Here is a 12,399-nt window from a genome sequence, read left to right as displayed (position 1 = left end):
CCCCATCGCCTCTCTCCGCAGACCCTTAAAATGAACTCTAACCTCTTGAGGGGAAGCATATTTCAAAACTAGGTTGTCATCCTTCCAAAATTTGCAGCCCGTTGAGGAGAAGGCTGTGTGTGCAGAGTAATGATTTTAGATGGTATCCATTAGAAACACTAGGTCTTCTTCAGGGGAGGGCCTTCCCTGGAACTGTGTAGAGGGAAGGTTATCTCTTAGCATGCCCTGCACCCCAAGGACCTCAGCTTGGGAATCCTCCATTGTTTTCTAATTTGTTAACTTATAATGCAGTGTTAGGATAGGTTATAGAGGCACCGGGTCTGAGTTGGAGGATCTAGTGCTGTGCAGACTTTGAAACAGCATACGTGGTGGCATAGCCAAGCTAGAGAATTACCAGAATGCTGACAAGGTCTCAACTGTGTCCCTTACGAGGAGTAGTTGAAGGAATTAGGTTCACTGGAGAGAAGCCTTTGGATGTAGGAAGAGGCACTCAGGGGTGATGATAATTGTCTTAAAATTTTTGAAAGACTGTGGGTATGTAAGAAGAGTGAGGTTGGTCACACGTGCCTCCAAAGGCTGAAGAAAGACCAATGGGCAGAAATTACAGTTGGGCAGCTTTCAGCTTAATTTCCTACAAAGAGGTTTGTGCTGATGGAGACCACTGTGTTTACGAGGACACATGGCGATTCAGGCTTTTATACTCAAACCCTAGTCTAACTGCTCGGTGTGCTCACTTGTGAGGAAAGGGTTTTGTGTGTACAAGGCAATGCCATTGGCCTGTATACTATCTTTCCTACTGGAGAACTATTAACTTTTTCTTTTTTGGGGGGGGTGGGGGATTTCATTTTATTTCATATTTTTAAAAACTGAGGTGTAGGGCTTCCCTGGTGGTGCAGTGGTTAAGAATCCGCCTGCCAATGCAGGGGACGTGGGTTCAAGCCCTGGTCTGGGAAGATCCCACATGCCCGCAGAGCAACTAAGCCCGTGCGCCACAACTACTGAGCCTCTGCTCTAGAACCCACGAGCCACAACTACTGAAGCCTGTGCACCTAGAGCCTGTGATCTGCAACGAGAGAAGCCACCGCAATGAGAAGCCCGCGCACCGCAATGAAGTGTAGCACCCTGCTCACCACAACTAGAGAAAGCCTGCGTGCAGCAACAAAGACTTAACGCAGCCAAAAATAAAATAAAGTAAATAAATTAAAAAAAAAAAAACTGAGGTGTAATTGACACAACATTATATTAGTTTCAGGTGTACAACACAGTGATTCAATTGTATATATTGTGAAATGATCACAGTATGCTATTCACTTTTGCATTGATGACAGGCAAATGGCTCTTCATGAGAATTTTGCCTGACTTCAGGCGTATGAACTCTGGAGGATAGGGAAGCTTGTAAAGTCATATTCCTTCCAGACCAGGCAAGTAACAAAAGTGTGAAGTGAGCCAGGTGTGAAACAGAAAGGCTAGGTTAAAGCCTGCCGTAAACCAGAGAATATATGCCCTGTAGAAAGGCAGCAGCTCTTCTTCCAGCGGAGAGTTGTTCTGCAGGAGTGCTAGATTTTTTTAAGAGAAGCCAGAAATCCCAAGTGGATGTGTGTGTGTGTGTGTGAATATTAAAGTGTTAGCCAATCAGAACACCTCTTCAAGCCATATTCAACCAGTTGGCCAGTCATCTTCCACTACAGGGCACAGCCTTCAGAGCACTTGAGAATCTGGCATACACCCAGGCTCCAAATGAGCATGAAACAAGGAACGAGCTGATAGCTACCAATCTCAAAAGTCTGGAAAAGTTCCATCTTGTGTTATGACTTAACATTTTCCGTAATGGCTACTCTTGAGTGGGGATTGTCCCACCACCTTTGGGATAGTGTACAATTTATCTTCCCAGGACTGTCAGAGAACTGAATGAAAATATATCACATGACCCACCCCCCACCACCAAGGCACATTCTGCAACAATGTAGAACTGGTGAGACTGGTTATTGCTCCTCCCCCTTCCCCCTAACACCAGTTTTTCACTGTGTGTCTCCAATCTGCCTTCATGGCTCAGCTCGCCAACTGGGCTGCTGCTTGAGTCCATCTTCTTACAGGTAGACCAGTAGTTCTCAGCTGCATGTTGGCGTCATCTGATATGATAGGCAAAATAATGGTCCCCAAAGATGTCCACATCCTAATCCCAGCAACCTGTGAATATGTTACATTACATGGCAGAGGGGAATTAAGGTAGCAGAAGGAGTTGAGGTTGCTAACCAGCTGACTCTAAGATATGGAGATTATCCTAGAGTATCCAGGTGGGCCCAACATAATCACGAGAGTCTTTAAATGTGGGAGAGAGAGGCAGAACAGCCAATGTCAGAGTGATGTGATGTGAGAAAGACTTGACTGGCTTTGAAGACGGAAGGAACTCAGGCAGCCTCTAAAAGCTGGAAAAGGTAAGAAAACCGTTTCTCCGATAGAGCCTCAGTAAGGCATGCACATCAGCCAATAACTTAATTGTAGCCCAGTGAAATTTCTGACTTCTGCACTATAGACATATATAATGTTTGTGTTTTTTGAGCTACTAAGTTTGTGGTAAATTGTGACAGCAGCAATAGAAAGCTAATATACAGGGGAAATATGTGTGTGATAAGAACTTTTAAAATCTCATTTGGCAACTTTCAAATATGCAATACAGTATTATTAGCTCTGGTCACCATGTTGTACATTACATCCCCATGACCTGCTTTTTTTTTGGTTGCATTGGGTCTTCGTTGCTGTGCTCAGGCTTTCTCTAGTTGCTGTGAGCAGGAGCTACGCTTCGTTGTGGTGTGCGGGCTTCTTATTGTGGTGACTTCTCTTGTTGCGGAGCCCAGGCTCTAGGCGCGTGGGCTTCAGTAGTTGTGGCATGCAGGCTCAGTAGTCGTGGCTCGCGGGCTCTAGAGTGCAGGCTCAGTAGTTGTGGCTCACAGGCTTAGTTGCTCCTCAGCATGTGGGATCTTCCCGGACCAGGCTCGAACCCGTGTCCCCTCATTGGCAGGTGGATTTTTAACCACTATACCACAAGTGAAGTCCCAAGACCTGCTTATTTTTTAACTGGAAGTTTACATCTTTTGACCCCCATTTTACCACCACTGCCACCAACCCCCCCTCTTCCCCTGTCCCTCTGCCTTTGGCATCCACCAGTCTGCCCTCTGTATCTACGAGTTAGGTTTTCCTTTTTTTTAGATTGCACATATAAGTGAGATTATATGGTGTTTATCTTTCTTTGCCTGACTTAGCTTGGCATAATGCCCTCAAGTTCCATCCTTGTTGCTGCAAATGGCACTACTTCATTCTTTTTTTTTTTTAATGTCTGAATGATATTCCATTGTGTGTGTGTGTGTGTGTGTATGTATCTCACATCTTCTTTATCCATTCATTCATCGATGAACACTTAGGTCGTTTCCGTATGTTAGTTATTATAAATAATGCTGCAGTGGACATGGTGGTGCATATATTTTTGAGTTAGTGTTTTCATTTTCTTCAGATAAGTACCCAGAAGTGGAATTGCTGAATTGTGTGGTAGTTCTATTTTAATTTTTTTGAGGAACCTCCATACTGTTTTCCATAATGGCTGCACCAATTCACATTCCCACCAACAGTGCACTACCTGGGAAATTTTAAAAAATACTTAGGCCTGGAAATTTCCTGGCAGTCTAGTGGTTAGGACTCGACGCTTTCACTGCCGTGGCCCAGGTTCAATCCCCAGTCAGGGAACTAAGATCCTGCAAGCTGCGCGTTGCGGCCAAACAAAACAAAACAAACAAAAAACCAAAAAAACTTGGGCCTGGGCCTAAGTTAAATCAGAGATTCTGATTTAATTGGTCTGGGATTCAGCCTATGCATCAGAATTTTAAAAAGCTTTCTAGGTGATAATGTTGTGCAGCCAAAGTTGAGGCCCACTGAGGGAGAGGTTCTATGGTAGCTGTGTTATTGTAACTGAAAGTGGGGTCCGGCTGCTCACTGCTCAAAAGCCAGTAAAGAGGCAAGTTTGGTGGAAAGGAAAATTTGCTTTATTTTGGATTCCGGCAACTGGGTGGGGGGGTGGGGAGGGGGGGAGGGTGGACACCTCTCCAAAGGCCAACTCTCCCCCACTGACAATCAGGGGGCAAGGGCTTTTATAGACGGAGGGAGGGAGCTATATGTAGAAACAGCATAGTCAGCTCTGACAGTCATCTTGAAATTGGTCATCGGTAGTCTGGCCAGTGTCGTCTTGATTGTTTTAGGTACAGTTAATCTTCAGTTCCAGGGTTGGTTTGTTCCCATTTCCTTGAGGCCAATTCTCAGAATTGTGGCAGCTTATGTCTTGGCTAAAGTATGGTCATCATGTAATTAACTTCTTCCACCTAATGGGGGTTTCAGTATCTGCAAGACAGCTCACAGGATATGGCTCAGAATATTATCTATAGCCCTTGAGGAGGAGCTAAAGGTCCTTGACTTTACTTAATGACTAAACTATTATTATTTGGTCTCTTTTGACTGTTTTCCTTTGTTTCTGCACTTTCTCACTTCTCTGATTAAACTTATTCTTTGGCTAAAGTTTCTCCACAGACAAAAGGCAGGCGAAGGACATGGTTTGTGGAGGGGGGGGGAACCATAGGGTCCTGCTCGGTGTCATTATGAGATGTGGGGGAAGGAGCTGTTATTCCCATCAGTGAATATCAGTTTAGTTCTGAGATGTAAGCAGCAACAGTCACTTGATAATTGGAATATGCCCTCCCACCTTGTCTAGGAAAAACACAGTGTTTGCCTTTACTCACAGAATACTCTGATATCAGATGTGTGGGTTCTTTTTCCTCCACACTGAGCAATTCTCCAACTCTCTCTGGCACCAACTAGGGGTCATACAATTCAATTCAAATCTGACACTCTCTTTCTGGGGTTAGTGCAGACCACACAAGACTGCCCCCCAACCCCACTTCAGACGCCAGTCTCCCCACTGCAAGTCCAGGTTGTGGCCCGTGCTTCTGACCAAGTGGCTGTAAATCCGAGGTTCCCATGACCCTCTCTTCGGGTTTGATAATTTGTCAGAGTGGCTCACAGAACTCGGGAGAACAGTTTACTTAGATTACCAGTTTATTATAAAAGGATACAGCTCAGAACAGCCAGATAGAAGTACATGGCAAGGTATGTGGGAAGGGGTGTGGAGCTTCCATGTCTTCTCTGGGCATGCCACCCTCCTTGTACCTCCGTGTGTTCACCCACCCGAAAGCTCTCAAAACCCTGTGCTTGTGGGAGCTTTATGGAGGCTTTATCATGTAGACATGATTGATTATTAACTCAATGTCCAGCCCTTCTCCCTTCCCCAGAGAATGGGGGTGGGTGGTGGGGATGAAAGCCCCTAGATCCTAATCATGGTTTTGCGAGCGACCCAGGTTCTTGGACTCTTTAATCAATAGAAATTAATGAGAGGCCAGATGAGGAATTCAGGCAAGGCTTTATTGGAACTAGTGCTGCGGCATGAGGGAGAGAGAACAGGTAACAGGTGCCCTTGCTCGCTCCCTGTGGCGGGGCGCTGGGGCAAGTCGCTCCCTTAAAGGGGGTGAGGTCGGGGCAGATCCGTGGGTGGGGCCGGAGGGGCGGCTTAGGAGGTCTCCCCACCTCCTTGGTGGTGCTGTGTGCAGACATCATGTGCAGTACCCTGCTTTTGCTCCTGGCACCTCAGAAGTGGCAGCTGGGTTTTGGTCTTTTTTGTATCTTGTTAATAATTTGCCCCAACTGCTCATGCTAGCAGTTGTTTTTAGTCCCTTATAGTTTCTTTGTAGTCTGTTGCTTGAGGAGACGTTTGTCCAGGTGCAAGCACTGCAGTTAAGGGTCCCAGGTCTCAGCCTGTCTCAGCTTGGTCTTTCTGATGGCCAGCTTTCATCCAGGAGCCTAGCAAGAGTGACCACTTAGAACAAAAGATGTTTTGCAGGAGTTTTAGGAGCTCTATGTCAGGAACTGGGGTCAGAGACCTATACATACATAATTATTTCGCACACCTATGCGCTGGTGCACACGACAGCCCCCTGCCCTTTGAGTGGACGGCAGCAGCGGGGGAAGGTCAGCTTGTGGTATGGGGTGATCTCCTCTGTGGAGCACAGTGGACACACTCGTGCCATAACTGGGCCCTGGTGTGCATCCTAAGGACTGCTCAGTGAAGGCCAAATACTTCAGCAGAGTAAATCACAGGTAATCCACTTTCCCTCTTGTGGCTTGGCTTGCCATTTCATTTCTACAAATTTGTCAATAAGTAATGGTCAATAAGAAGTAGAATTCTTTGTTTTTTTAAAAATATTCAACAGGCATTTTTTTGAGAGTGTGTTATGTGCCAGACACCATGCTTGTGTTGAGGATAGATGGAGGAAAGAGAGACAATTCCTGCTGTTACAGGACTCACTGACAAATTGCAACACCTGGATGAGTTCTGGAACCACCGCCCCTCCCCCCCATGTTAATTGTGAGGAATGCACAGAAGATGGTCAGGTGTTCGCTAAGAGTCTTCTTAGATCCTTGTTAGGACAGGAAAGGGTCAAGTCTCAATAAAAAATGGCTCCCTTAAAGTGACTGAAGGAGTGACGAACTGTCTTGTTTTTCTGGCTCAGGTCTGAGCTGGTTCCTATGCCTCCCGGTAGATGGCACTAGAAAACGCATTTAAGTGCTGGGGTGTCTACAAAATTTCCTTGGGAGAGGCAGAAAGAACTCTTTCAATGACTTGTTTCTCCTGAACCATTTTTCCTGCTTTTTTCTCTCATGTCTGAGGACAGACTCCTTTTTTCTCTCTCTTTACCCAGTATCCTACCCCCTCTGCTCTTTCGTCATCATTATTTTGTCCTTCCCATGAATATAAAAAGAGTATGCTTTTTCTCCAATCAAGGACGTCTGTCTATAATGGTTTGCCTCACATCCCTGATTTTAGAAACAATGGCTGGAAGTAGAGCAATGGGATAATTCTAATAGAGCTTAAACCTAGGAAGCGTATAAGAAAGAAAAATGTAACACCATGCACCTGGGCCTGAGTCAAATTTTCTGTCAGATGTAAGTCATTTCTATCATAGTAAATTAGAAGATAAGAGAAAGGTTGGTAAAAGTAAAATTTGATTGCAGTAATGGATTTTGATATTTTTTCATGTAAGCCTGCCTGTAGTGGGTTGAACAGTGGCTCCCAAAAAGAAATATCCAAGTCTTAACCCCTGGAACCTACACATGTGATCTTATTCAGAAAAGGGTCTTTGCAGTTGTAGTTAAGAATCTCGAGATGAGATCATTCTGGATTGGGGCAGTTCTAAATCCTATGACAAGGCCTTAGAATAGAGGGGGAAACAGACTGAGACGGGGGAGACACACAGGGTAGAAGGCCATGTGAGGACCGAGGCAGATTGGAGAGATGTAACCACAAGCCAAGGGATGCCAAGGGTCACTAACAGCCACCAAAAGCAAGGAAAGAGGCATGAAACCATTCTCCCTCAGCCTCCAGAAGGAACCAACAATGCCGACACCTTGATTGAGGACGTCTGGCTCATAACTGTGAGAGGATGAATTTCTGTAGTTTTAGCCCCCTAGTTTGTGGTCATTTGTTTTGGCAGCCTCAGTAAATGCATACCACTGCCTTGTCCACACCACTCCACAGAACCAGAGGTTGTATGGTCTCTGGGCAACGTGCTACCCACAGGTGTGTTTAGTTTAGCCCTCACAGGACAGTTTATATAAAATCTGGATTTCTGGCTTCTTTGGAAAACTTAGAAGCTCTGGCGATGCCAGGCTCACATTCACACTTGGCTAGAACTGGTAAACACCTGTCCATTTTAGATCAATCATATTTGCTGCAGTCCCCACTGCTCCCTATCTGCCTCCTTCATGCATTTGTTACACACCTGGTCCTGTAGGCATTTGAGGTTGTAGATTCTATATATGCATCAGGATTGGTAGGTTAAAAGACCCAATCCTCTCCTTTAGAATAAGAGGAAAGAAGCCCCTGATTTTGCAGTCAGTAGTTATGGAGGGTTTTTATAAAGCAGAACAGTGTAAGAGGTAGTTCTGAAATCTGGTTGCTTAATGAAACTACCTGGAGACCATTTTCCATATACAGATTCTGGACCGTATCCCAGACCAACTGCATCAGAATATTGGATATATGTGTGGGGTGATAGAGGAGGACAGGGGTGGAGACTAGGAATCTGCATTTTTAAAAGCTCCCAAGTGATTCTGATAATAAACAGGCCATAGAACAGCTGCTACAGGATATTATCTTCTAGGACTAAAAAATGGAGTGTGAATTTCTTATCCCACTGGAGATCTTTGAAGCATGTTGTTTTTAAAAAGTCTTTTCTCAATAAAATTGGAATGATTTGCAATATTTTGCAGAGCTAAGGGTTTGAATTTGTTAAATTCTTTGTATTTAAGTATCTACAAACGAAAAGTGGCCAAACAAGGTAGTTCCTTTTAATAAGAGCAGAGAAACAAACAGCTAATTAATATTATAGTGATATATTTTATCCAGGCAATATATTCATAAAACCTTTTTTCTCTCTGTTTTGGTCATGAGTGGGAACAGGCTGAGAAGATGCTCCATTGAAACAGGTATTTCCAGCTTCTCTTCTTTAATAAAAGGCCTGGATCTCTACGAGTCTCCGGGGGTGGCTCGTAGACCATCTGAAGGAATGAATAAGGAAATACGAGGGTATTTAAAGGAAGTCGTTACCACAATTTTGATCAAGGAAGGTTACATGCATTTGGCGATTCTCCAAAGCATTGCATACAAATTCAACTCACAAATATCTTATTAAATGATTCTTTTATTCGATAAACATTGAGTGCCTACTATGTGCCAGGCACTGTTCTATTGCACTAGAAATACTGCAGTGAATAAAAGTAAAAATAAAAGTCCCTATTCTCATGAGCCTTATATTTGATGATGAAAACTAAAAAGAGAGCTTTGTTAATATGTGGCAGGTGCTTTTCATAGAAAGCATGTTTGTTATATGGATTATATTAATTTCTTAATTTTAAAGGCACCTATGCCAACATGTCCTGCAGAGAACCCAAGCTGACCTCTCCCTGAATGATAATAGTTCACAGAAGCCACCAAGTGCAATTTTCAAGCTTAATTTCTCTCAGCAATGTTTTATAACTTTTAATCCACAATTATTGTACACCTTTGTCACATATCTGTCTAAATACTTTATAATTTTAATGCTATTGTAAATTGATCCTGTGCAGAAATGGGGAGGATTCCTGTCTTTCTCCTGTTCTCAGCTGTATTTCTTCATCTTCTTAAACAATGCTGCTGGGGTCCAGGCCAGGCCTTTCAGGGGCTCGTCAGCTTCTGCCTGGAATGCCCTCAGGTGGCACCAGCTTCGCCCTCACAGACCTACTCTCCCCTCACAAGCAAAGCAATGTCTGCAGCCTTGAGCGCCACACCTTTATCAGCCGTACTCAGGTTCCTCAGTATCCTCTTTATTGACGTTATTCTGGGACCTATACTAGACTGGGGAGCCAGAAGTCACCACGCAGGCACACAAGAACAGGAATAGAAACTTTGATCTTTTCCTTAATATCTTCCTCCTTTCAGCGTTTATCAAGCACTAGCCACATACCAAACACTATGCTGGGGCAGTAGGGTACCAAAATCAAGAACTTTACATTTTGATAAGCTACCAAATTGGGTTAGATTGCCAAAGGTGATGGCCCTGGGAGGTGAGGGTGGAGAGGAATGAAGGTAGGCTGGCCTTTCTCACTGCCTGGCTCTCTGGGGGCATTGCAGATACAGAGCTGCCATCTTAGGAAGACTGAAAGCAAAGGTGACTGAGCAGTTTAGCTTTTCAGAACTTGTTTCTGCCCTTTTTCTGGTGAGAGAAGAGCTCCCCTAGCCAGGAATTAAGATCCTATTAGTTCATAGCTGTAAAACATAGTTAACATAAAGAAAACTAACATTTACTTATCACCTACTATGTGGAGGCTACCATACAAATATTGTATAATTTTTAAGAAGTAGCTTTATTGAGGTATGATTGACAAACAACAAACTGCACATGTGTAACTTATCATACACTGATAAGTTTTAAAATTTGTATATACCCATGAAACAATCAAGACATCACCCTCAAGAACTTCTCTTTGTAATCCCTTGGTCCTATTTCTTCCCACCCCAAGTCTCATCTTCAAGCAACGAATGGTCTGTTTTCTGTCACTATAGATTAGCTTACATTTTCTAGAATTTTATATTATCAGAGTCATGCAGTATGTACTCTTTTTTGTTTGACTACTTTCACTCAGCATACTTTGAGATTCATCATATTGTTGTGTGTATCAATAGTTAATTCATTTTCATTAGTGAAGGATATTCCAGTGTTTGGATATACCACAATATCCGTTCATCTGTTGATTAATTTTTCTTTTTTTGGCTGTGCTGTGTGACTTGCGGGATCTTAGTTTCCCAACCAGGGCTTGAACCCGTGTCCCCTGCATTGGCAGGCAGATTCTTAACCACTGCGCCACCAGGGAAGTCTAGTGCTATTGTAAATAGTGTTTAAAATTTTCAATTTCAGATTGTTTGTTGCCAGCATATGGAAATACAAGGCCAATATACAAAAGTCAATGTATCCTGAAACTTTGCTAAACTCATTTACTCTAGTATCAATAGCTTTTTTTCCCCCCAGATTCCACAGGATTTTCTTCATAGACAGTCATGTCACCCTGAGTAAAGGGCTTTATTTCTTCCTTTCCAATTTTAAATTTTTATGTGTTTTTATTGCCTTTTTGGACTGGCTAGAATCTCCAGTACAATACTGAACAGAAAAGGTAAGAGCAGACATCCTTACGTTGTTCATAGTTAGGGGAAAGCATTCTGTCTTTCACCATTATGTATGATGTTGGCTGTAAGTTTCTCATAGATACCCTTTATCAGGTTGAGGAATTTGCCTTCTACTCAAGTTTACTGAGATTTAAAAAAAAATCATAAATGGATGTTGGATTTCATCAAATACTTTTTCATGATTTCTTTTCCTTTTTGGTCTGTTAATATGGTGAATTATATTAGTTGATTAAAAAAAAAAAAAAAACCAACCTTGCATTTCTGGGATAAAGTCCACTTGATTGTGATGAATTATCCTCTTAAAATATTGTTTGACTGGTTTTGCTAAAATTTTCTTAAGAATTTTTACATTGCTGTTCGTGAAAAATATGAGTTAATAATTTTCCTTTCTTGAAATGTCTTTGCTGGTTTTGGTTTCAGTGTAATGCTCATTTTGTAGAATGAATTAGGAAATACTCCCTCCTTTCTAATTATCTGGAAGCATTTGTGCAGAATTGGAATTCTTTCTTCCTTTAGTACACCTCACTGGTGAATTCGTCTGGGTCTGGAATTTCCTCTGTGGAAGGGTTTTTAACTACAAATTAATTCCATTTTTTGGATAGATACAGGGATATTCAGGCTTCAAAAACAGTTCTTGAGTGAGCTTTGGTAGTTTCTGTCTTTAAAGGAATTTCTCTCCCCTACTTTGGTGACTCCAATTACATATATCTTAGGATTCTTGAGATTGTTCTACAGCTCAATGATGCTCTATTTATTTATTTTTTTCATTCTCTTTCTCTGTTTTATTTTTGATAATTTCTATTGCTAGATCTTCAAATTCACTTATTTTTTTTCTGCCATGTTTAATCTGCCATTAATCCCATCCATTGTATTTTTCATCTCAGATACTGTGGTTTTCATCTCTCAAAGTTTGATTTGGGTCTTTTTATATCACACATATCTCAAACATATTTAATGTTCCTCTAAGTTCTTAAATGTGTGAAATGCAGTTATAATGATTGTTTTAATGTCCTTTTCTACTAATTGTATCAGCTGTCTTTTTTTGTGGTTGATTTTGGTTGACTTTTTTTCTCCTCATTATGGGTTGTGTTTCTTTGCTTCTCTGAGTGCTTGTTAATATTTGATTGGATGCTGCACCTTGTGAATTTTATGTTTTTTGAGTGCTGGGTATATATGTATACTTATAAATATTCTTAAGCTTTGTTTCAGGACATAGTTAATTTACTTGGGAACAGTGTGACACTTTTGTCTTGCTTTTAAGCTTTGTTAATCAGAAACACAGAAGTGTTTAGTGTAAGGTTGATTTTTGCCTTACTTTGAGGCAAAATCCTTCTGAATACTCTATCTAATGCCCCAGAAATTATGAAGTTTTCAACTCAGGATGAAAGAACTATTCCAGATCCTGTGTGTACTCTGGGTATTATTTCCCCTAATCTTTACAGTCCTTTACTGAATACTTGAAGGGACCCTCTGCCTTGCAAACTCTGGCCACTTGATCTCTCTGGAGTCTCATCTGTGTGTCTTCAGCTCAGAGTTGACTGGGCTTCATGTTGATTCCATGGCCTGGGAACTCTCTTATGGCAGTA

This window comes from Balaenoptera borealis (assembly GCF_965194805.1).
Source record: "Balaenoptera borealis genome assembly, chromosome: 1".
NCBI classification, from domain to species: Eukaryota; Metazoa; Chordata; class Mammalia; order Artiodactyla; family Balaenopteridae; genus Balaenoptera; species Balaenoptera borealis.
This window is presented reverse-complemented; position numbering follows the sequence as displayed.